General features: G+C 41.7%; 1 protein-coding gene across 5 annotated transcripts in view; it reads left to right on the top strand.

The window, feature by feature from the left end:
* Positions 1-358: 358 nt before the first annotated feature.
* The window catches only part of LOC110490023 (zinc finger protein 438), a 103,550-nt gene continuing 77,717 nt past the window's right edge, over positions 359-26,191 (top strand). For 3 of the 5 annotated variants that reach the window (XM_036944310.1, XM_036944309.1, XM_021563107.2), the window contains exon 1: positions 359-671. The gene's annotated coding sequence lies outside the window, so the exon portion shown is untranslated. The other 2 variants (XM_021563106.2, XM_036944306.1) reach the window with 2 other exon arrangements.

The following is a 26,191-nucleotide window of genomic DNA, read 5'->3' as shown; positions in this document are numbered from 1 at the left end:
AAAAATAATGACACCCAAACTGTTTGGGGTCCAACTACAGTCACTTATGGATGTTTCTGCAGTATTTACCAAGATGTTCTAATAAACCTAAACCTAGACCTATACCTATGTGAAATCCACATATATTGTAACCAAGGCTGGCATAGGCTATTATATTGTGTGTACAGATCTTGACAGGCAGCATAGAACATTGCAGAGCTGTCCTCTGAAACATGTACTCATTCTCATCATTCCCCTCTGTTCACTCCACTGTACGTGCAAGCGTCAGGCAAAGGACAACCCCTTTCCTCTTGACAATATTGGAGGTTTACATTTCAACGCCGCTCATTGGCTACATTCTACGAGCCATACCATTCCACTCGAAAAGAGGGTTTCGGGAAACTATGCGACTGCGATACATTCCATTCTTTACAAAATGCATGAAAAATATCGTAATCAAAGCATACTATATTTACAGTTTCGCATTTTCTCACTATTAAAAACAGACATTTGACTACAATTTGGATTGAAAAACGGTCTACTTACTACTCTCTCACCTGCCGTCCCTGGCTGGAGGTACTGCTCAAAATGTCTGTCGAGAAACAGTTTGGAAGATCGGCCGTTCTGCAAGAATTGAATATGTCGCAATTTACAAATTAACGAAGAAGCCTCCAAAACAACTGGGGATACAGGTGAGATGTCTTAAAATACCTCGACAATTTCGTCAAAGCGTAACCCAATGGGCTTGCTGTATTGCGGAGGTAATGTCAGCCAATAGGAATGTAACGACAGAGAGCGATAGCAGGCTTAGGCCTTTCCATAACATTGTACATCAGGAAATCATAAATAACCAGTGTACTGTCCGTCTATTTAGGTGTGCGAAATATCTGCTTTCCTCTCCTTTGCAAACACGACAGCCGTGTATTTACAGTCATATCAGCACACGTCATATAGGTCAGTCGTCCATGGCACTTTCAGGATCAGACAAGATAAGAAAACAGATTAGCTTTATGCCATTCGTAGTTGCATTTAGAAAATCTATATGATACCAATAATGTAACTGGGTAGTTTTATGCACTGTATACTGATACTACATTTACCTGTGCAGGTGCCATGGCCCTATAAATGACGCCGCGCTTCATTTATAGGGCTACAGGTGCCATAAATATCAAATTGTATTGGTCACATACATATGGTTAGCAGATGTTATTACGAGTTTCGCGAAATGCTTGTTTGCACTGATGGTTGCCTGGCCTATATAGACAAATCCCCCGTGCAATAGTTTAATAGGTACGATTTAATTATTTATAGTAAAAGAACACAGTAGAAAAGTTCACTAAGTTGTTTTGTAATTGAGAATTCGAGGCCCACCTGTAGCAAGGCTTTTCTCACGGGATGATTTCACTTCCACGCATTTGCAATTAGCTTGGGGAAGAGGTTACTTATCTGAAGTACTCTGAAGGTACTGCCATTTGTTAGCGCAATGTTAATTTATTATGATACATGTTATTGTTAAACATGCCCCCCTTAAAATATTGCATGTCCTATTTCATGATGACAGAGGAAAAGAACAGCATGCAGTCAGATGAATGGCAGTAGGCCTAAATGTCTGGAGCAACACTGAATATGCACTGTCAGTGTTTCTGAGGACCAAGGGAGGGCTATGGTGTGATTAACTGAGGTGGCTTTATGATGGAAGGGGGGAACTTTCCACTAATGGGAAAGACATCTCAAATCTTAGCCCTGGACAGAGTGATGACAATGTCTCCTTACATGTTTGTGTTGTGTTCCAGGGTGATTTCCTTACAAATCTATGGCGTTTGTTTTGCTTTCCCTCAAGCAGCATGTGGACAAATATACCTACTTCTACCTCTATCAAATGGACCACAGTCCTACGAATAGCTTGCCTGACAACTCAAACTGATTTATTCTGCTGCTCTATCATTCACTAGCTAGCATACTTCCGTGTGAGACTGCTATAATTGAAGTCGTTTGTGGTGACATCAAAATGAGGAGTGTTGTACAGAACAAAGAGATTGGATAATCTCTAACCTATCAGAATATCAAAGCCAATGACACATTTTTAAACGCCGCTTTACCCATTTGTGTTCTGGCTCTGGCCCAACTCATCGGTTTCTGCGACTAATCAGACAGTCTACAATGGGACGTCGTCGGGGTTGTAATCAGATCCAGACTCCTTACGGAGAAGAAACTGGGCGTGGCATAGCGTTTGGGTATCCAGGCAAACAAATAGCATGCAGTGCTAATGATAAAGTATTTGTAATTATGCCTAATGCATTTCTTTACTGTAACACTGAACATTCTCTCAGTTTTTAGTAAGAAGGTCAGATACAGTACAGTGTTATCCAGTGGAAATGTTTTACTCTGATCTAGTGTAAACACACTGTTTGAAAGATGTGGGTCGTTTACTTTGGCATGTTAGGCGCTACAGTGTGGTTTCACATGTGGCGGGAGGGGAGAGAGAGTTAAGGAGGAATGGCTGTTTATATAACATTTCCGGTCAATCATAACCAAGTCAATATCGCTCGTATGATGTAGGAGAGAATGGAGAGAAATCGCTTTACTGAAGTTGAACTAGTGCTCAACTCTACTGTTTGACTCTCAACTATATCACAACCCAAATCTCAAGAAAGAAAGGAGAGGTGTATTCATTCCACCGATTCGGTTGCAAAATGTTTCTTAAACGGAACGAAACCAGGAAGGACCTCCCTGGATTTGTCTAATAGAAACCCTAATTTTAGTTACAAAACAAAACATTTGAAGTGTTTTGACTAATTAGTACAACCCTGAACTAGAGCTCAACTCTACTTATCTTAAATGCAGTCAGTACATTTTAAATGAAAGAACAAGAAAGTATATTAGACGCGTGCCAAATCTGGAGAATAGTTAGTTCTAGAGTTAGTTCTGGAGAATAGTTAGGTTGTACAGGTAGAGTATCATTTCATGGTATGAACTGAGAGCTGCTATGCAAGGTGAGACTACATGCAAAAATATACACAAACACAGTACATTCTGTATTTTGTGTGTAATGCATTCTCAATGATATGATCATTGATGTTGTAATCTTGCTGTCAAAATGGTTATGCCCCAGTATGATTCTTAGCTAAATTTACACAATGAAAAATCCAGTATTACCATTTTGCTAAATGAGCCTATGTAATGAATCACTAGGTGTGGCTGGTTGGATGACAATGAGAGATTCAATACACAGAGGCATGTATTAAACCAGGCAAGGCTGGCATATTTATTCAAATAAAAGGGTTCACAAAAAGGGTGATCAAAACACAGAGGATGCATTTAAATTAGTCTGGAACTTAATTTAGAAGATGGAAGGTAATTGCGCTTGAGGGGATGGCTGCCGTTTTACGGGCTCCTAATCAACTGTGCTATTTTGTTTTGTTTTTTCGCATTGTTTGTAACTCAATTTTGTACATAATATTGCTGCTACTGTCTCTTATGACCGAAAAGAGCTTCTGGACATCAGAACAACTCAAACTGGACAAAGATTGTTTCTTTAATGAGTCCGACGCGAAGGATATACTGCTTTGTCGAGACAAGGCCTAAATCCCCATCATCCGTGTGAAGAAAATAAAATGTGGGAGGAGGGTGGGATGCCTTGTAAGATTTTGCTGACGACTAGGTAAACCACCGCTACCATCCGTATTATTGGCCAATGTGTAATCATTGGAAAACAAACTGGATGATCTACGATTAAGACTATCCTACCAACAGGACATAAAAAAAACGGTAATATCTTATCTTTCACCGAGACATGGCTGAACAACTATAGGGATAATATAGAGCTGGTTGGCTTCTCTGTGCATCGGCAGGACAGAGCAGCTACGTCTGGTAAGACGAGGGGCGGGGGTGTCTATTTGTCAATAACTGCTGGTGCGCAATGTCTGATATTAAAGAAGTTTCAAGGTATTGCTCGCCTGAGGTAGAATACCTCATGATAAGCTGTAGACCACACTATCTACCAAGAGAGTTCTCATCTATATTATTAGTAGCCATCTATTTACCACCACAAACCGATGCTGGCACTAAGACCGCACTCAAAGAGCTGTATAAGGCCATAAGCAAACAAGAAAATGCTCATCCAGAAGCGGCGCTCCTAGTGACTGGGGTCGTTAATGCAGGAAAACTTAAATCCGTTTAACCTAATTTCTACCAGCATGTCACATATGCAAACAGAGGAAAAAAACTCTAGACCACCTTTACTCCACACACACAGACGCATACAAAGCTCTCCCTCGCCCTCCATTTGGCAAATCTGACCATTTTATCCTCCTGATTCCTGCTTTCGTTGGCAACTCTGTCCCGACATTCTGTGTAGAGTTTTGGCAGACATGTTTTGCTGAAGTATTTACAGCTCGGGATCTCTTATCTTAGGTCTAGAGTTTGAATCAACTTCCTGAAACCGTCTTTCTCCACCGTTTGCGTTGGTTCCATGTCTTTCGCTATGTGATATGTAATTGCACTCGTTATCTCATTCCACTTGCTCTTCTTGTCATAGGGAGTACCACTAACGAATGATACCTTGAATGATAGCTGAGTGCGGATCTGGCTGCTGCTCTGGCGTTTGTTGCACGCATTCTGGGAGATTCTTCATATTCGCACACATGCATTGTTTTCAGGTGGTGAAAAAGATTGCTGGTGTTTCCACCTTTGGCTAGCACAATGCTTGACACAACTTACAAAGTACTGTTTGTTGGTCGAGGTCAGATATCTTAAAGCCAAACCAGTTCCAAACAACAGAGGAGACTCCCTTTTTTCGAACCAATTCTTCGTTATCCTCCATATCAACCTCGATAGCATTACTTTCCTTGTCCTCAGTGATCCTTAATGCTTGCTTACACTTTCTTGCACTTGATTTTCAGATACTTTTGCTAACAAAGGGAGTTTACGTCACTAAATGTTTGCTTACTCTGCAGTTGCGAATGCTTGTGTGATGACTTTGATTGGCAGGCAGATTGCCTGTAACATCCATGCTTCTAGTTTTTTTTCTATGCTAAAAAAAGGCTATGTTTTTAGTAAAAGATAAACAATTTGCACTAGCCCACTAGGCTGTATCACTCGACTGAAATTTTGAACAAAACAAAAATGCCTTATTTTAGTGTTGCACCTGTATGACATTTTTGGCCGATACCGATATCCCATATTTTCCTTGCCCCAAAAAAACAATACAGATATTTACAGTTTGAGGCCTTTTAAGCATTCTAGTACAGTTAAATAGTTAACACACACATGGAACGCAACGACCTAAGGCACTGCATCTCAGTGCAAGAGGTGTCACTACAGTCCTGGTTCAAATCCATTCTGTATCACATCCGTCCGTGATTGGGAGTGCCATAGGGTGGTTCACAATTGGCCCGGCATCGTCCGGGTTTGGCCGGGGTAGGCCGTCATTGTAAGTAAGAATTTGTTCTTAACTGACTTGCCTAGGTAAATAAAGGTTACACACACACCACACTGACCAAAAAGTTATTTTGTTGGCATTTATGTATGTCCCCATTACCAGTAAAACATAATCAAAACCTATTTATTTCACTTACTTGCTGTGCTGTTTTCGTTGTCCAGTCGTTTCATTCTCAACCAGGATTTCATCATACATGTTAAGCAGTGAAGTTTCAGCTGTCTGTCCATGGCCTCTCTTCCTCAGTGCTCATTTTACTGTGTCCGTTTCCATCTTGTTCAATTGTGTATGCAACATTTCACGTAAACCCTGTTTCTCGTCTGCGTCAAAGTAGCGGTCCTTGTCGAGCATGGTGAAGACACAGTAAAGAGAGAGTGCCACCAACTCGCTTGTTCACAGCCTGTGTCGGCAGTTTTGTTGAGCAGGCGTTTCAATGCCACGACAGAGGGTATCACTTCTGCTGCAGTCACAGTTGATGAGCTTATTTCTTGAATCAGTTGTTTCGAATGGAGCTAGTTAGTGTGTTGATGTTTAAAGATGTTCTCAAATGCCATTGAAATGGCAGTAGCGGTTTAACAACACGCATATTCATGAGCATGCAATACAACTTTCCTCAGTACGAAATCCTCGATGACCCACTGTACTGTCAGACTCTGCATGCTCATGGGGCTGCTATCGCTGGTGCAGTCGTGAAACTAATAGCAGTGATGCTATTACTGTGTAACTCCAGTAGGGCAACATCTGAAAAATAGAGCACATGGTAGTGTGTACCGGTGAACGACCAGTCTGCGAAAGTCAACATCACCCACGACAGAGAACGGTTGATTGTCAAGGGCAATGAATTCCATTATCTTGGCCTTTTAATGGATTTCGCCTTTGAATTGTCTTATTGAAATGTTCTTACTCTTTCAAATGACTGCTTGACTTGTTGACTGCTCGATCCACACAGCAGACATTGTGGGCTAGGTTTGGAATGCTGTGTTGCACGTGTAGTGCAAAATTTTACTTGGCGTCATTATGTCATGTACCTACTTTATATAGGTATGTACATCCAGCTTTGACCTCGATTTTGCACATATGTGTTAAACTAGACATCGGGCCGATGTCTGTTGGCATTTGAAGAGTGCGACTGTCAGTGTTTGTTATTTTGCCCGGCTTAATCTTTTATTTTTATTGGCCAGTCTGGGAGAGAACTCTGCCAAGAAGGCCAGCATCCCGGAGTTGCCTCGTCACTGTTGACGTTGAGACTGGTGTTTTGCGGGTACTATTTAATGAAGCTGCCAGTTGAGAAACAGACACTTCACAAGTCCTCAAACTAGACACTAATGTACTTGTCCTCTTGCTCAGTTGTGCACCGGGGCCTCCCACTCCTGTCTATTCTGGTTAGACCCAGTTTGCGCTGTTCTGTGAAGGGAATAGTGCACAGTGTTCTCACATGTAGCCTTTATTTCTCAGAATGAGAATAGGCTGTCAAAATTGTTTTGTTTCAAGCCATTTTGAGCCTGTAATCGAACCCACAAATGTTGACACTCCAGATACTCAACTGGTCTGAAGTTTTTAAGTAAGCATTTCACAGTAAGGTCTACAGCTGTTTTATTCTGCGCATGTGACAAATAAAATTTGATTTAAATAGTTGTTATCCAGTTTACCAGCCGATTGTCCTTTCCTGCAGCCTAGCTGGCTCGCTCACTGCAGCCTAATGTGCTGGTTATGGGGTGTGGATGTAGCTCCAAACAGTGTCATTCCCTCGCCAAACCTACTTCTGAATTTTTCTGAACAATGAGTTATTGAATGTTAAAGCTTTTTCTCTCCCTTTTTATCAGCTTGAATGGTGAAAACATCTGTAAAAGAAGTTGACCAACCTGACCTCAATTTAGCCTATAGATTATCCTGAAAGGTATTTCATGAAAAATCAAGCGATTCTACCTTACACAGAACCCAAACCGGCTGCGCACGTGCACCATTGTGCATACATTTATTTTGTCCCCCCACACCAAACGCGATCACGACACGCAGGTTAAAATATCACAACAAACTCTGAACCCATTACATTGATTTGGGGACAGGTCGAAAAGCATTAACCTCTCTAGGGTATGTGGGACGAGCGTCCCATCTGGCCAACATCCAGTGAGATTGCAGAGCGCCAAATTCAAATACAGAAATGCTCATTATAAAAATTCAGAAAACAAAACATATTTTACATAGGTTTAAAGATGAACTTCTTGTTAATCCAACCACGGTGTCAGATTTATAAAATGCTTTTCGGCGAAAGCATACCTAGCCCAGAACATACCTAGCCCAGAACATAGCCCAGTTGACAAATTATTACAAACAGTAACAAGCCTTACCTTTGATCTTCATATGGTGGCACTCAGAAGACATTAATTTACTCAATAAATGTTCCTTTTGTTCGATAGTCTCTTTATATCCAAAAACCTCCCGTTTTTGTTTGTGTTTTCTTCAGTAATCCACAGGCTCAAACACAGTCAAAGCAGGCAGACAAAAAATCCATATTGCATCTGTAAAATTCATAGAAACATGTCAAATGATGTTTATATTCAATCCTCAGGTTGTTTTTAGCCTAAATGATCTATAATATTTCAACCGGACAATAACAACGAGAAATATAAAAGGTAAACAAGAAATGCACTCTCTCGGGATTGCGCATGAAAAAGCTCTGTGACACGTCAGCGTCCACTCATTGACTGGTCTTACTCCCTCATTTATAAGAATACAAGCCTGAAACAATTTCTAAAGACTGTTTACATCTAGTGGAAGTCATAGGAACTGCAAATTGAGTCCAAAGTCAATGGATACTGTCATGGCATTGAATAGAAAACTACAAAACAAAAACTATTTCCTGAATGGATTTTTCTCAGGTTTTCACCTGCCAAATCAGTTCTGTTATACTCAGACACTATTTTAAGTTTTGGAAAATTTAGAGTGTTTTCTATCCAAATCTACCAGTTATATGCATATCATATCTTCTGGGCCCGAGTATCAGGCGGTTTAATTTGGGCATGCTTTCATCCAAAATTCCGAATGCTGCCCCCTACCCTAGAGAGGTTAAACATTTATAGCAATTTAGCTAGCTAGCTTGCACTTGCTAGCTAATTTGTCCTATTTAGCTAGCTTGTTGTTGCTAGCTAATTTGTCCTGGGATATACACATTGAGTTATTTTACCTGAAATTAATCCACACATAAAATGTTCAACCGAATCGTTTCTTGTCATCTCTCTTCCTTCCAGGCCTTTTCTTCTTTGAACTTATATGGTGATTCGCATCTAAACTTTCATCGTAGTACCACGACAACACAATTCGTCTTTCAATCACCCACGTGGGTATAACCAATGAGGAGATGGCACGAGGGTATCTGCTTCTATAAACCAATGAGGAGATGGGAGTGGTAGGACTTGCAGCGTGATATGCGTCACAAATAGAACTGACTTCTATTTTAGCCCTTGGTAACGCAGACGCGAGAGGTGTAGTCAGGGTGTTAGAGGGCCTTACTATCTATTCAGGCCTGCAGAAGAACACCTTGTAAGTGGAACAGTGCAGACCTGCTACAAGGAAAGTGCATTTAAATCTGAATAATGAATAAGGTCCATATTTTGGATGTGGTACAGGTACTGTAATAGACTATTGAATGCTTCATTCACTGGTTAGGCCTAAATTGTGCTTAGAAGAAAGTGTTTGAAGTGGACGTGGTTTCACTTTGTGACAAGATTAGCATTTTTTTTATAGAGTAGGCTAGGGAGGGGATTATGCTTAGTAAGCCATTCATTTATTCAATGTTATTTCAGTTGTTCATTGTTTAGTAATAATAATAAGAATATAAACGCAACATGTAAAGTGTTTTCATGATGCTGAAATAAAATATCCCAGTGATGTTCTATACACATTAGAGGTCGACCGATTTATGATTTTTCAACGCCGATACCGATTATAGGAGGACCATAAAAGCCGATACCAACTAATCAGACTATTATTATTTTTTTTTACATTTATTTGTAATAATGACAATTACAACAATACTGAATAAACACTTATTTTAACTTAATGTAATACATCAATAAAATCAATTTAGCCTTAAGTGAATAATGAAACATGTTCAATTTGGTTTAAATAATGCAAAAACAAAGTGTTGGAGAAGAAAGTAAAAGTGCAATATGTGCTATGTAAGAAAGCTAACGTTTCAGTTCCTTGCTCAGAACATGAGAATATATGAAAGCTGGTGGTTCCTTTTAACGCGAGTCTTCAATATTCCCAGGTAAGAAGTTTTAGGTTGTAGTTATTATAGGAATTATAGGACTATTTCCCTCTATACCATTTGCATTTCATTAACCTTTGACTATTGGATGTTCTTATAGGCACTTTAGTATTGCCAGTGTAACAGTATAGCTTCCGTCCCTCTCCTCGCTCCTCCCTGGGCTCGAACCAGCAACACAACGACAATTAGCGCGCGCTATCTAGCTAGCCATTTCACTTCGGGTACACGAGCCTCATCTCGGGAGTTGATAGGCTTGAAGTCATAGACAGCGCAATGCTTGAGCTGCTGGCCAAACGCACAAAAGTGCTGTTTGAATGAATGTTTACGCGCCTGCTTCTGCCTACCACCGCTCAGTCAGATACTTGTATGTTCAGTCAGATTATATGCAAGCAGGACACGCTAGATAATATCTAATAATATCATCAACCATGTGTAGTTAACTCGTGATTATGATTGATTGATTGATTGTTTTTTATAAGATAAGTTTAATGCTAGCTAGCAACTTACCTTGGCTTACTGCATTCGCATAACAGGCAGCCTCCTTGTGGAGTGCAACGAGAAAGAGGCAGGTCGTTATTGCGTTGGACTAGTTAAGGTTGTAAGATTGGATCCCCCGAGCTGACAAGGTGAAAATCTGTCATTCTGCCCCTGATCAAGGCAGTTAACCCATTGTTCCTAGGCCGTCATTGAAAATAAAATGTGTTCTTAACTGACTTGCCTAGTTAAATAAAGATTATATAAAGGTGTTAATCTGCCAATCGGCCATTCCGATTAATCGGTCGAACTCTAATACACACACTCTTATTTCTCTCAAATTTTGCGCACAAATTTGTTTACATCCCTGTTAGTGAGCATTTCTCCTTTGCCAAGATAATCCATCCACCTGACTTGACTGATGTGGCATATCAAGAAGCTGATTAAACAGCAGGATCATTACACACCTTGTGCTTTTTCCAGATAATTTAATGTTATGGTATTGGCAGGCATAAGCTACGAATAACGAACACAATTGCCTTTTTCTCAATGGCAATTTGAATGAACGAGATCCTGAAGCTAATTTTTAAGGTATCTGTGACCAACAGATGCATATCTGTATTACCTTTCATGTGAAAGCAATAGATTAGGACCTAATACATTTATTGCAATTGACAGATTTCCTCATATGATCTGTTAGTCAGTAAAATCATTGAAATAGTTGTTTTATATTTGTGTTGAGTATAATCACATTCTCTGGCGCCAGTTCTGAGCCACAGTCAGTTAATGAGAGGAAATCGTGGCTCTGGTGTTAATTAACTTTTTAAATAATATGACAAAACTGAAATTACCACAACCTCATGAAATCCTGTTTTAGTATATTTTAGTGATAATGGGGAAAACATTGATAGTTACATATCAGAATATTCTTTTTGATGATCTATCTTATTGTTTTGTCAATCGTTTGTTGCAATAAGGACTGTTACATATGAGGAGAAGCTGTAAGGAAAATACTGTCTTTAGTTATGATAGGGAAGAATGACACTGGTCTAGATCAATTGTTTGACGATTATCAGCCGATATTAGCCTTGTCATTGAAATATTTGTATCGGCCTTTATTCCACCAATAAAACACTTATTATATACATCAAATGTGCTCATTTGATGCCATTTAAAAAAAAAAGGTTAAATGGTTGCCTGAAGAGGGCGCTCCAAGAGCTGCTCATTGAACCTTATTCAGCCCATAAGTCACGATGTGAGAATCAGAGAGTGGGCATGGTGGTTTGACGGTGAGTAGCTTGCCAGTGACGGTGTGTTTGAATAAGTAAATAATCAAAAGTACACTTCACCAAGCGAGCAGCCCTGTCCTCATAACATGCTCACTTGGTTAATGTTACCTGGTTAGCTAGCCAGCAAGGTAGTTAGCCTAGCTAGCAAGCAATCAAATCAAATTTATTTATATAGCCCTTCGTACATCAGCTGATATCTCAAAGTGCTGTACAGAAACCCAGCCTAAAACCACAAACAGCAAGCAATGCAGGTGTAGAAGCACGGTGGCTAGGAAAAACTCCCTAGAAAGGCCAAAACCTAGGAAGAAACCTAGAGAGGAACCAGGCTATGTGGGGTGGCCAGTCCTCTTCTGGCTGTGCCGGGTGGAGATTATAACAGAACATGGCCAAGATGTTCAAATGTTCATAAATGACCAGCATGGTCAAATAATAATAAGGCAGAACAGTTGAAACTGGAGCAGCAGCATGGCCAGGTGGACTGGGGACAGCAAGGAGTCATCATGTCAGGTAGTCCTGAGGCATGGTCCTAGGGCTCAGGTCCTCCGAGAGAGAGAAAGAAAGAGAATTAGAGAGAGCACACTTAAATTCACACAGGACACCGAATAGGACAGGAGAAGTACTCCAGATATAACAAACTGACCCTAGCCCCCCGACACATAAACTACTGCAGCATAAATACTGGAGGCTGAGACAGGAGGGGTCAGGAGACACTGACACTGTGGCCCCATCCGAGGACACCCCCGGACAGGGCCAAACAGGAAGGATATAACCCCACCCACTTTGCCAAAGCTCTACACAATATTGTGCTGCTGAGGTGTGTGTATATATATATATATATTATATATCACACACACACACACAAGTACAGGGAACATAAGGTTGAATATATTATTATAGACCTGCTACATCTACTGTCTCTTTTATATTATGACATTTCAGCTAGATCTACTGTCTCTATTACATTATGACAGACCAGCTGCATCTACCGTCTCCATTTCACTTTGGCCATTGTTGTGGGCCTGCCCTCCCCTCAACAGCCTCAAATAGGCTATTTCATTTCACAAATTAATATTTTATATTATTAATTTCAAACAACATGAGAAGAACTTACCAGTCCAAAACGGTGACATTGTTCCTCTTCTGCAGGCACGTTACATATTATATATACACAGTCGCCACAACGGTGTCCTCTCCGTTCAAAAAATATTCCTCCACTTGGGAATCGCTAAATGAATCGTCCTACAACAATCTCTGTCTCACTTTTCCAATCCATTTCTTCTAAAATTGTGTGTACATCTGTATATCTAGACTTAGATGTAGCTTTCCCTGACTCAATCGCCATGCTGATTGATATGGAAACAGCTGAATCTGCGCGTTTACCAAAACAACGCTGTGCGTAAAAATGCGTAGCTCTTTCCGGAATAAAACTTCAATAGCGTATGACTCTCTTGTCGCTGGAGTTTACGACATGGGCTGGTCTTCCAACACACAACCATTGCATATTGCCGCTTATCTCAGCTCATTGGCGATCTACCCAGCTAGATTTCAAGACGATCAGTGGTCATTGGGTTAAAATACAGTCAATCAACGAAACAGTGGTCATATCATTGGTGCACAGTGATGTCATTACAGTGATGTTTCTTTCAGTCAGTACGTCCCGCGAAATGGCCCATCAGGTTTGGTTGTGTTACAAACAAATCAATTGATTGCAATGAAACCAAACATGACTGGAAAAGTCACGTTCTGTGTGGGTTATTTACCTGGAATGTGTCGTCAAATGGAATGAGACGGAATTCACGACACGCGGTTCACAAAAGGTGTTAGGCTATAAAAACTGATTTTATCGAGCAAAAGATCATTCATTGTGTGACAATGAGCATTGGGATTGCAAACAGACGAAGATCGTCAAAGGTAAACAATTTAATGCAGTTTGATTATGTTACGCCTGTGCTGGTTGAAATTGTTGTTTTTTATGGGCTCTATACTCAGATAATCACATCGTATTCTTTTGCAGTAAATCCTTTTTTAAATCTGACAACACAGTTGGATTAGCAAGATTCTAGGCTTTCGATACATGTGAGACACTTGTATTTTCATGAATGTTTAATATGACTATTTATGTAGAGATCACGTATGTTGTGGAATTTCAGCCTGCTACCGGGTTCCGTGCTCAGAGAGGTTAAGGGCCGTCGTGGTATCGGCTTGAGGGGGGATATACACGGCTGTGACTATAACCGAAGATAATTCTCTTGGGAGACGATACGGTCTGCATTTGATTGTTCACCCGACCTAGAATTCCTCACAAAGTGAATTGAGTTCCTGTATGTTATCACAATCACACCATGAGTCGTTAATCATGAAACATACACCCCTGTCCTCCTTCTTCCCAGAGAGATATTTATTCCTGTCTGCGCAATGTACTGAGAATCCTGCTGGATTTACTGACTCCGACAGAGTATCCCGAGAGAGCCATGTTTCCGATAAACAGAGTATGATACAATCCCTGATGTCTCTCTGGAAAGAAATCCTCACCCTGAGCTCATCAACTTTATTGTCCAGAGACTGAACATTAGTAATCTACACAAAAGTGGTGGGTGGTGTGCGTGCCTCCTAAGTCAGACTAGAAGACCACTCCGAGTACCTCTCCTTCGCCGACGGTGTTTTGGGTCAGCCTCTGGAATCAGTTTAATTGCCCTGAAGGGGGTGCGAACAAAAGATCAGATTCGGGAAAGTCATATTCCTGGTTGTAATGCTGGTAGTTCTGGTGAGTTACCGCCGATCTGATATCCAATAGTTCTTCCCGGCTGTATGTAATAACACATTTCCTAGGCTAATAATGTAAGAAATAATACATAAAAAAAATGATATACTGCAAAGTTTCCTAAGAGCTAGAAGCACGGCAGCCCTTTCTGTCTGTGCCATCTTCTCAATCGCACGGAATGCATCGCACGGAATGCACCGCACGGTCCATTGACGACGCATAGGAAATGTACTTAATGGGCGTTAATACAATTCCAATGGCATTTCCCAGCCCTCCTGAAAAGTTCTCTGAACAAACTCTCATTGCAAGATTGCCATAAAGTATTTACATGACCTTTTAACTGTTGTAACGCACTGTAGTGAATCTACTTAATACGAAGTGATGACATTATGAACTGCGTTGTTTGATCTTGTGAAAAGTGCAGTTTCAGATTTACTTGAGGCTAAATGTAATACTTGTTTATCAGTGTGCTTGTGGTTCACAAACACTTCTGCATTCTTATCCAATGCCATAGATACAACATAAAAATGTGTCTATCTAAGAAGGTAAACTGAAGTGTTTTTTTATTTACTTTTGTATTTATAGAGGATATAGTTTTTGGTGGTTATCATGTAAAGCTGATTTAAATCCCATATCGGTTGGGCTCTAGTCTAGATTTAAGGTGACATTACTCCATATAGGCTAGTAGAGAGAGACCCATTACTAGCCTACACGTGCTGGGCTTTTCCCCTCTAAATCCTCTGTTGTATTTATTCATATTTTTCAAATCTATGCCTGTTAAGTCACTCAATTGCGCAAGCATTGGAGAAAATGTAGGTCTAGCTCGTTTCATGTGGGCTTTTTGTATTGAAATATGTCTGTGCCATGGCATGTGGTGAGGTTGAAATCCAAGCCCACTCCCTGTCATCTTTCTGAGTAACTCCCCAGCCGTGCAGTGGGTGTGGCATGTGCGTGTGCTAAGAGGCGGAGGGGGAAGTTTAGTTTACTTTTATCCTCTTGTCTCCAGGCCTCCTCCCAAACCTCTCTCGGTCTCTCCCTCTCTTTCCCTCCATCTTCCTGCTATGATTTAGGCACCAGCATGGCTCACTCTCTCCCTACCTTCCTCCCTCCGGCTGGATCAGGTTACCCTACCATTACTCAGACGTTCCCCAGCGCGGGTGCTCTGTGTCAGGGGCGAGCAGCCTACCCTGCCGCAGTGCCTCACCGGCCCAGTCCCAGACCAGGCCAACTGCCTGGCGCTCAGAGCAGACCACAGACGCCCCTGGTCAGTGGATCTGCTCCAGCTATGGCACTGGCTCAGAGGAAAATGACACAATTGGGTGAATGGCAGCTCAGCTGGCTCTCTTTAAACCCTACAGCAGCATTTCATGCTCTATTACAGAATGGGATGTGGACCTAGGAGCTAGCTAGGCTATTATTTTAAATATACTTTTTGTGCTTGAATAGAATTTTAGGTATTTTGTTAACTCTTAAAAATGTATTTTCTTGTTTTGCAAGATGTTTTGCTGCTCAAGTAGGCAAGGCAACCCAAAATCTTTGCTCCGCTATTCTATTTGAAGGAAATGCTGTACATTGAGGACCGCACAATGAGCCCTGCTTGCAATGCATCACCAGTCAGACAGAGATTTGTGGGCCTCATCGTATTATGGTTGTATAATGTCGTGTCCCTTGATGAGTATAATGTCTTGTTAAACCCTACACCACCTTACTTCCATAAAAGTGAGTGATGTAGGCCATAGATATGGGCCTTCTTGCCACTCTGTTAAGGATGGCCCTGCTGCAGTGCTGCTTCTAAGGGGATGTGGGATGGGATGTGAGTGGTCTGTCAGTCCGGATAGAGGCTACTCGGTCAAAGCATGACGCTGCAGTATTTTCACTGTCTGATCTTTATCGACTGATAAAAGGAAGCTGAGTGAAACTCTAAATCTCAGAGGAGCTGGTTGTGAGATACTGTGTGTGTGAAATCTCTGCTGTGTGTTAGGCTTAGGCTGTATACTGGGGTATTTTGAAATACCCACAGAATGATTTTCAAGCAAAATATCTTAACTGGCAAACTTAGTTAACTATATCTAAACTGAACAGAAATATAAACGCAACATCCAACAATTTCAAAGATTTTACAGTTCATAAAAGGAAATTAGTCAATTAAAATAAATAAATAAATTAGCTCTAATCCAGGGTTCCTCAACTGGTGGTGGCTTTATTTGCCCCCCCCCCCAAGATTTCTTATATCTATTTTTATTGTTGGACATAATACTGTAAAAACACCAGCAAATCAGCTCCAATTTAAGAAATCTGTTCCCAACTATTCCCACGCCTAATAGAGACGTGATCATATTCAAATGTAAGAAAGCTTTGAAATTATTGTTTTAGTCAAAACTTCTTGTGGTAAATTTGCAGTCTACAAATTATTTGTGATTATGTTCCGACCATAAGCTCAACCAAAAATTGTCCGGCTGCTAAATCTATTTGATGATCCCTGCCTAGTTTATTGATTTCACATGGTGGGAATACAGATGTGCATCTGTTGGTCGCAAATACCGCTAAAAATATGTAATCAAATCAAATTTTATTTGTCACATACACATGGTTAGCAGATGTTAATGCGAGTGTAGCGAAATGCTTGTGCTTCTAGTTCCGACAATGCAGTAATAACCAACAAGTAATCTAACTAACAATTCCAAAACTACTGTCTTATACACAGTGTAAGGGGATAAAGAATATGTACATAAGGATATATGAATGAGTGATGGTACAGAGCAGCATAGGCAGGATACAGTAGATGGTATCGAGTACAGTATATACGTGAGGTGAGTATGTAAACAGTGGCATAGTTAAAGTGGCTAGTGATACATGTATTACATAAGGATGCAGTCGATGATATAGAGTACAGTATATACGTATGCATATGAGATTAATAATGTAGGGTAAGTAACATTATATAAGGTAGCATTGTTTAAAGTGGCTAGTGATATATTTACATTTCCCATCAATTCCCATTATTAAAGTGGCTGGAGTTGAGTCAGTGTCAGTGTGTTGGCAGCAGCCACTCAATGTTAGTGGTGGCTGTTTAACAGTCTGATGGCCTTGAGATAGAAGCTGTTTTTCAGTCTCTCGGTCCCAGCTTTGATGCACCTGTACTGACCTCGCCTTCTGGATGATAGCGGGGTGAACAGGCAGTGGCTCGGGTGGTTGATGTCCTTGATGATCTTTATGGCCTTCCTGTAACATTGGGTGGTGTAGGTGTCCTGGAGGGCAGGTAGTTTGCCCCCGGTGATGCGTTGTGCAGACCTCACTACCCTCTGGAGAGCCTTACGGTTGTGGGCGGAGCAGTTGCCGTACCAGGCGGTGATACAGCCCGCCAGGATGCTCTCGATTGTGCATCTGTAGAAGTTTGTGAGTGCTTTTGGTGACAAACTGAATTTCTTCAGCCTCCTGAGGTTGAAGAGGCGCTGCTGCGCCTTCTTCACGATGCTGTCTGTGTGAGTGGACCAATTCAGTTTGTCTGTGATGTGTATGCCGAGGAACTTAACTTGCTACCCTCTCCACTACTGTTCCATCGATGTGGATAGGGGGGTGTTCCCTCTGCTGTTTCCTGAAGTCCACAATCATCTCCTTAGTTTTGTTGACGTTGAGTGTGAGGTTATTTTCCTGACACCACACTCCAAGGGCCCTCACCTCCTCCCTGTAGGCTGTCTCGTCGTTGTTGGTAATCAAGCCTACCACTGTTGTGTCGTCCGCAAACTTGATGATTGAGTTGGAGGCGTGCGTGGCAACGCAGTCGTGGGTGAACAGGGAGTACAGGAGAGGGCTCAGAACGCACCCTTGTGGGGCCCCAGTGTTGAGGATCAGCGGGGTGGAGATGTTGTTGCCTACCCTCACCACCTGGGGGCGTGGATCAGAGAACCGGTCAGTATCTGGTGTGACCACCGTTTGCAGCGCGACACATCTCCTTCGCATAACGTTGATCTGGCTGTTGACTGTGGTCTGTGGAATGTTGTCCCACTCCTCTTCAATGGCTGTATGAAGTTGCTGGATATTGGCTGGAACTCGAACACACTGTCATACTCATTGATACAGAGCATCGCAAACATGCTCAATGTGTGACATGTCTGGTAAGTATGTAGGCCATGGACGAACTGGGACATTTTCAGCTTCCAGGAATTGTGTACAGATCCTTGCGACATGGGGCCGTGCATTATCATGCCGTAACAGGAGATGATGGTGGCGGATGAATGGCACAATTGGCCTCAGGATCTCGTCACTGTCTCTGCATTCAAATTGCCATCGATAACATGCAATTGTGTTCATTGTCCGTAGCTTATGCCTGCCCATTCCATCACTCCACTGCCACATCGGTTCACAACATTGACATCAGCAAACCGCTCACCCACATGACACCATTTGCCCTGTACAGTTGAAACCAGGATTCATTAGCGAAAACTTCAGCACACTTCTCCAGCTTGCCAGTGGCCATCGAAGTGGAGCATTTGCCACTGAAGTCGATTACGATGCCAAATTGCAGTCAGGTCAAGACCCTGTTGAGGACGACGAGCGTGCAGATGAGCTTCCCTGAGACTGTTTCTGACAGTTTGCAGGTGAAGAAGCCGGATGTGGAGGTCCTGGGCTGGCATGGTTACACGTGGTCTGCGGTTGTGAGGCCAGTTGGCTTACTGCCCCAAAATTTTAAATGACGTTGGAGGTGACTTATTGTGGAGAAATTCTCAATTCTCAATCAAATTCTCTGGCGACAGTTCTGATGAACATTCCTGCAGTCAGCATGCCAATTGCATGGTTCTTCAACTTGAGACATCTGTGGCGTTGTGACACAACTGCACATTTTAGTGGCCTTTTATTGTCCCCAGCACAGGGTGATCATGCTGTGTAATCAGCTTCTTGATATGCCACATCTGTCAGGTCAATGGATTATGGCAATGGAGAAATGCTCACTAACAGGGATGTAAACACATTTTTGCGCAAAATCTGAGAAAATTAAGCTTTTTGTATGTAACATTTCCGGGATTTTTTATTTCAGCTCATGTAACATGGGACCAACACTTTACATGTTTTTGTTCAGTGTAAGATGTACCAAATTTAAATTTGCTCCAGCTATGTGTTTGGTTATCTAACTTTCTAGCTTGCAAGTTCAAGCTTTTTGCTTACAACAGAGACTTCCTGGATCTGGATCAGGATCCCTGCTGTATAATATTTGAGGTATGCAGCAACCTGTAGTATTTTGAAATAGTTATATAACTTTTAACTGGGTTGTCTGTCCTTGCAATTTGTTTATGTTCGCTTGCACTTGTTAGCATTTAGCTAGCATCCACTATGGGAATAAGCTTGTACTTTGTTAGCAATATTTATTTATGTTTGAGAAGAAATAGCACCAGCACTGCTGGTAATACCGTATACCCGGCATGGTACAGGAATGTATGAAAATCTGGATACCACTCAACCCTAGTGTGTGTGTCTTACTAAGAACAAGGCTCAGTCTGAGAGATTGAGTTCACTTCCAGGTCGGCCTAGAACTAGGCCATCCATCCTGTGATGCTGGAGGGGCTTCTTCTTTTATTGGTGAAAGGTTCTTTCAGTTCCTCTGCGTTAAAGGCTCTTATCCACCATGCGGGCTTTCCCTTTGAACAACCCAGGCCATCATCTAGGCTACTATGAAAACCTATAAGACCCCTGTTCTCTCTTCTCAGCTGAGCTCCATTCTCTTGGCTTTAGTTCATCATTGACACATGTCTATGCGTTATGTCAACAGCCATGTTGAGCTAACAGCATCACAAGGTACAGTAGCAGCAGCGCAGCATAAAAATAATAATCATCATCACTTTCTATAGCACTTTTAAATACAATTAACAGTGCTTCACATCAATAATAGCTAACAAAGACTGGAGGAAGGAGAATAAAAAGATAGCTAATTAAAAGCAGCTGTATAAAAGTGTCTTCCACATGATTTTTTAAAAAAGGCACTGAATCAGCAAGCCTGATAGCCTCTGGCAAACCATTCCAAAGTCTAGGGGCCCTAATGGCAAATGCCCAGTCTCCTTTTATTTTCAACCTAGACTGGTCCGCAGTGCCCTCCCTGCTAGAGGATCTCCGGCTGCATCCTGGCTTGTGGGGAGATATATAATGATGGGGCCTAGCCTTAAACGTGATTCATACAATTTTAGAATCTATTCACTGAAGTGACTGGTAGCCAGTGTAGAGAATCTAAAATAGTTGTGATTTTCTGGTGCCTGTCTAAAAGCAGTTCAAAATACTGCAGCTTTAACTATAGACAGAGAGATTTCTGACTAAGACATGCATACAAAGAGTTACATTAATGTAGGCATGAGGAAATAAAAGCATGTATAACTTTCTCCAGATCAGTGACTAAAATAAAAGGCTTTTCTTTTAGATGATAAAAGCAGGACTGGACAACCTTCTTTACATGCAGCTGAAGGTTTTGGTCAGTGTCAAAGAAGACACCAAGTTTTCTGGCCGTGCTGTTTTATTTTGGTGGACAAATTACCAATATTATTTACAATCTGGATTCTAGCAGGATGGGGGCAAATTATAACCACCTCAGATTTCTTATCATTGAACAGGAGAAAATTGTCAGACATCCAACATTTGATGTCAGCAAGACACTTGTGAAGGGTAGCTAAGCTAGCTTGGTCACGGGGCCTGATTGGTAAATAAAGCTGTGTGCCATCCTCATAGCAGGGAAACTGAATGTTATGATTGTGGATGATGTCACCAAGGGGATGCATGTACAGCAAAAAAAGGATGGGGCCCAGAATTGACCCCTGAGGGACACCATAGTGTTGGACAATACTGAACCACCAATGCTCACTGAGAAATGTCTGCCACATAGATATGACCTGGATCATGACTATAGGAGAATAGCCTTACAGGGGTAATTCAGTGTAATTAAGAAGGGAATTCACGTCGTCGGAGGTGAAGGGAGGGCTCAGGGCAGTGATATGTTCATTCCTCATCTCTCTAGATGTTTTATAGTAATTAGACATCTGTGCTTGGGAATAATTGTCTAGTAACAGCAAGAGACTGTTCCTGTGCCTGAGGGGTTGTTGTTCTGTCACAGACTAAACAATAGGGCAGCAGACAGGCTGACTGCTTGTTTATTACAGCCTGTTTCATTGCCTTCCACTGACTCTGTCCTCCTTCCCTGTGCAGCCTTTGGTGTATATGTGTGTGTGCGTGTGTGCAGTAGGCTTGGGCAGTAAACTGTATACCAGGGCATTTGGAAATAGCCACGGGAAGGTTTTTCAATACCGTTGAAACTATTTATTTTGAAGTTTATCAATACATTTTGATATTTGTAGCAATTTAAGTAAATACCTTCAGTCAACTTTTGCAATGCATTAGGTGAGGAAATGGATCATGTTCTTATTTCACCTGTCATATTGTTTTATATTATGAAGCTTACCCCAGCACAGTTGAAGCCAGTTACGTGTTTGTTTGTAAATAGCACAACAAGAGAAAGCGGGAGCAGGTGTATTGACAGGGGTCCTGTTTTATATTGAAAATCAAGTGTTTTTTTTGCCTCAACAGAGTGATCAGGGACATGCAACTATAGTTGTCCCTCGCAGAAAATACGTTAGTGCAAGACATTTGACATAAAATAGCTTCATTATCATCAGATGAAAACAGAAGTGCAACGCTATTTGGCTGGCACCCACACAAGTAAATGAACTTACAATGAAAAAGCTAGATCTTTTTTTTGCAGAAACGATGCATGGCCATAATATTTCTAATGTTTAGGCCTATCGTAGGACTATAGCCATTTAGTTTTTAGGTGCCTTTTGGCAAACTCCAAGCGGGCTGTCATGTGCTTTTTACTGAGGAGTGGCTTACGTCTGGCTACTCTACCATGAAGGCCTGATTTTGGTGGGGTGCTGCAGAGATTGTTGTCCTTCTGGAAGGTTCTCCCATCTCCACAGAGGAGCTCTGTCAGAATGACCATCGGGTTCTTGGTCACCTGCCAGACCAAGGCCCTTCTTCCCCGATTGCTCGATTTGGCTAGGCGGCCAGCTTTAGGAAGAGTCTTGGTGGTTCCAAACTTCTTCCATTTAAGAATGATGAAGTCCACTGTGTTCTTGTGGACCTTCAACTCTGCAGAAATAGTTTGTTCCCTTCCACAGATTTGTGCCTCGACACAACCCTGTCTCGGAGCTCTATGGACAATTCCTTCAACCTCATGGTTTGGTTTTTGCTCTGACATTGCACTGTCAACTGTGGGACCTTATATAGACAGGTGTGTGCATTTCCAACTTGTGTCCAATCAATAGAATTTACCACAGGTTGAATCAAGTTGTAGAAACATCTCAAGGATGATCAATGGAAACAGGATGTACCTGAGCTCAATTTAGAGTCTCATAGCAAAGTGTCTGAATGTAAATAAGGTGTTTCTGTTTTTATTTTTAATAAATTTGCAAACATTTCTAAACTTTTTTAACTTTGTCATTGTGGGGTATTGTGTGTAGATTGATTAAAAAAAATATTTAAAAATCTGCAATTTTAGAATAAGGCTAACAAAATTTGGAAAAGTCCAGGGGTCTGAATACTTTCCGAAGGCACTGTATGTATAATTTTATGAGCTGGATTGCCTGTCTTTGCAATTAATTCATTTTTGTTTGCGCTCGTTCGCATGTTTAGCTAGCTGCAAATTCGCTATTACTTGCACTAATTTTGTTAGCCTATTGGGTGTCTATTACCAGAATGCTATTTTGAATTTTTAGCGCCCACTTGTGTAGTAAACTGGTAATACCGTAAATCCTGGGGTGAAAGAAAGGAGTGTGTGCAGCATTATTTGCACTGAGGGGCTTTTTTTTATTGTCTCATGTGGAATTGTATATAGGGTTTGGAATATTTAGAACAACCTAGATCCAGGGCTTATTTTTGCCCTGAAGAGGAACCATTAGACAGATCTTAGAATGTTATAGGCAGCAAGGAGATCTTCTGTTTCTCTGATCTCAGCCCATGAAGTCTGATTACAGTGCATCTTTCTGCTGATGTTTTGAAATCAGAACTTTTAATGTCACTATGAATGAAGCAAATAGTTTAAGATGCCTAAACTGCTCCATCTGAACATTTTATTTTATGAATTTTGAGATGAATAGTCCCTCTCCTTGTTTGGTAGTAGAGGGAGATTCCACTCCTAGCCTCTTGTGATATGATCACTCCCTGGTTGCTGGTTTTTTATGGGTCAGTGGTCACTCTCTCTATGGCCTTTGGTTGCGGTTAGACTCATTCACCCAGCTCTGTGGAGAAAGTGACTGTATAGTCCCTCAGTTTAAGTTGGACATGCTAAGCCTTCTACAGCTCACAGGAGACCTCTAAATTACTGCTTTTCATTACCAAAAAAGTGCTTCGGATGTTTTAGGAGTTTTCGTCTGCTGTTATGTTTTTCCTGTCTCAGAGGCAACAGACCCTTGACATACAAACACTGTAAAGGTATGAGACCAACCTTGGCAGCAGAGAAAGGTGCAGCGAGCCGTAAGGTTAATGTTAAACTGCTGTAATACATTATTTGTTAGGTTTTAGAGCAGAGATGGCGAGGTTCAGCATGTACCTGTCAGTACTAAATGATTTCTCATTTCCTGCAGAGGGGGAATGGAGTAATAGCAGGCAGCTGTCTCAGCTGGACCTTACCTTTCCTTCTCCTGCTCTCTTTCTCCCTCTCCCTTTACCTTAGTCTCTTGCTCTCATCCTTCTTTCTCAGTCTTTTCTAGCCATGACAGTATTCTCAGACCTTACTGAGATAGGGTTCTATTAAAGATGACATACAGTGCATTTGTAAAGTTTTCCTTTACGTTAAAGCCTTATTCTAAAATTGATTTAATATTTTTTTCCCCTTATCACTCTGCACACAATACCCCATGATGACAAAGCAAAAACTAGTTTTAGGGAAATGAACTATCACATTTTAGACCATTTACTTAGTGCTTTGTTGAAGCACCTTTTGGCAGCGGTTACAGCCTTGAGTCTTCCTGGGTATGATGCTACAAGCTTGGCACACCTGTATTTGGGGAGTTTCTCCCATTCTTCTCTGCAGATCTTCTCAAGCTCTGTCACGTTGAATGGAGAGTGTCGCTGCACAACTATTTTCAGGTCTCCAGAGATGTTTGATCGATCGGGTTCAAGTCCGGGCTCTGGCTGGGCCACTCAAGGACATTCAGAGACTTATCGCGAAGCCACTCCTGCGTTGTCTTGGATTTGTTCTTAGGGTCATTGTCCTGTTGGAAGGTAGACTTTAGCCCTAGTCTGAGGTCCTGAGCGCTCTGGAGAAGGTTTTCATCAAGGATCTCTCTCTACTTTTCTCCGTTCATCTTTCCCTCAATCCTGACTAGTCTCCCTGTCCCTGCTGCTGAAAAACATCCCCACAGCACGATGCTGCCACCACGATGCTTCACCGTAGTGTTGGTGCCAGGTTTCCTCCAGACGTGACACTTGGCATTCAGGCCAAACAATTTATTCTCGGTTTCTTCAGACCAGAGAATCTTGTTTTGGCAAACTCCAAGCGGGCTGTCATGTGCCTTTTACTGAGGAGTGGCTTCCGCCTGGCCACTCTACCATAAAGGCCTGATTTGGTGAAGTTCTGCAGAGATGGTTGTCCTTCTGGAAGGTTCTCTCATCTCCACAGAGGAACTCTGGAGCTCTGTCAGTGACCATCAGGTTCTTGATTACCTCCCTGACCAAGGCCCGTCTCCCCCGATTGCTCAGTTTGACCGGACGGCCAGCTTTAGGAAGAGTCTTGGTGGTTCCAAACTTCTTCCATTTAAGAATGATGGAGGGCACTGTGTTCTTGGGGTCCTTCAATGCTGCAGACATTTTTTGGTACCCTTTCCCAGATCTGTGTCTCGCCACAATCCTGTCTCGGAGCTCTACGGCCAATTCTTTCGACCTCATGGCTTGGTTTTTGCTCTGACATGACGTGTCAACTGTGCTTTGTTATTATGGGGTATTGTGTGTAGATTGAGGACATTTTTTATTTGATTTGATCTGTTTTTCGATCTGTTTTATAATAAGGCTGTAACGTAACAAAATGGGAAAAACAGGGCTTTGAGTCTGGATGCTTCTGAGGGGTTGGTGATGGCCTATCTAGGCTCAACCACGCTCCGGTCCCACCTGGGCTCTTACCATAGGAGGCCTCGTGACCAAGTGTGGCAAACCTCTTGGTCAGAACATGTTTATTCTCATGCTAATGGTGTTCAAGGCTGCTAGCTAGTCAGTGACCTACAGTATGTGAGACAGGTAGCCTAACCCAGTTGTAGCCTGGGAAAGATAACACATACATCCGGTCCAATGAATGAGAAACCGATTGGATTTTCTCAAACGCATATTGCTGTTATGTCTATCCTTATTCTTCCTTCAGACACTTTCCTTTAGATTAGCTAAATGCTTAATTGATCCACCAAGGCAAATGCCTTGTGGAGCAGTGTGTTATGTGAAGGTGAAACCATATTTATTGCAGGCTCTGCTTCAAGCATCATACCTAAAGGATGTTGGCAGCTTCCACAAGCCAGCCCGATTTCATTGGAAAACGATAAACGTAAATCTTGGAAATGTGACCGTCCTATAAGTCTGCAGAAGTGGACAAGGAAAGGCTGATCTGTTCACATTTCCAAGCCACTGGAATTAGATAAAGGCTATTATTATAGAGCTTGTATGTGCTGAAGGTGGTCTTTTTCCTCCAAATGTCAGCTAAAGACACTTGCGAATCAGTGTCACGTGTAATTATGAGAGTGAAGATGTAGGTCTACATTTTCCATGGCCTGTGATTGTGCAAAAGTGACATGGCTCACACTTTTCCTGAGAATCACAGATAATTAAGAAAGTAATTAAGATTGTAATCTTTACAGAGACTGAGAGCAAAAGCCACAAATTGTATATTAAAATCGACCTTCAAAATGAAATCCCTCCTCCGTTCATGAAAGGGGTCCGAATAAAACTGTAAGAATCCCTTTTTCTAC

Source organism: Oncorhynchus mykiss, chromosome 15, assembly GCF_013265735.2.
Source record: "Oncorhynchus mykiss isolate Arlee chromosome 15, USDA_OmykA_1.1, whole genome shotgun sequence".
In the NCBI taxonomy this organism is placed as follows: Eukaryota; Metazoa; Chordata; class Actinopteri; order Salmoniformes; family Salmonidae; genus Oncorhynchus; species Oncorhynchus mykiss.
The sequence above is the reverse complement of the archived record's forward strand: the minus strand, read 5'-3'. Positions and strand labels throughout refer to the sequence as shown.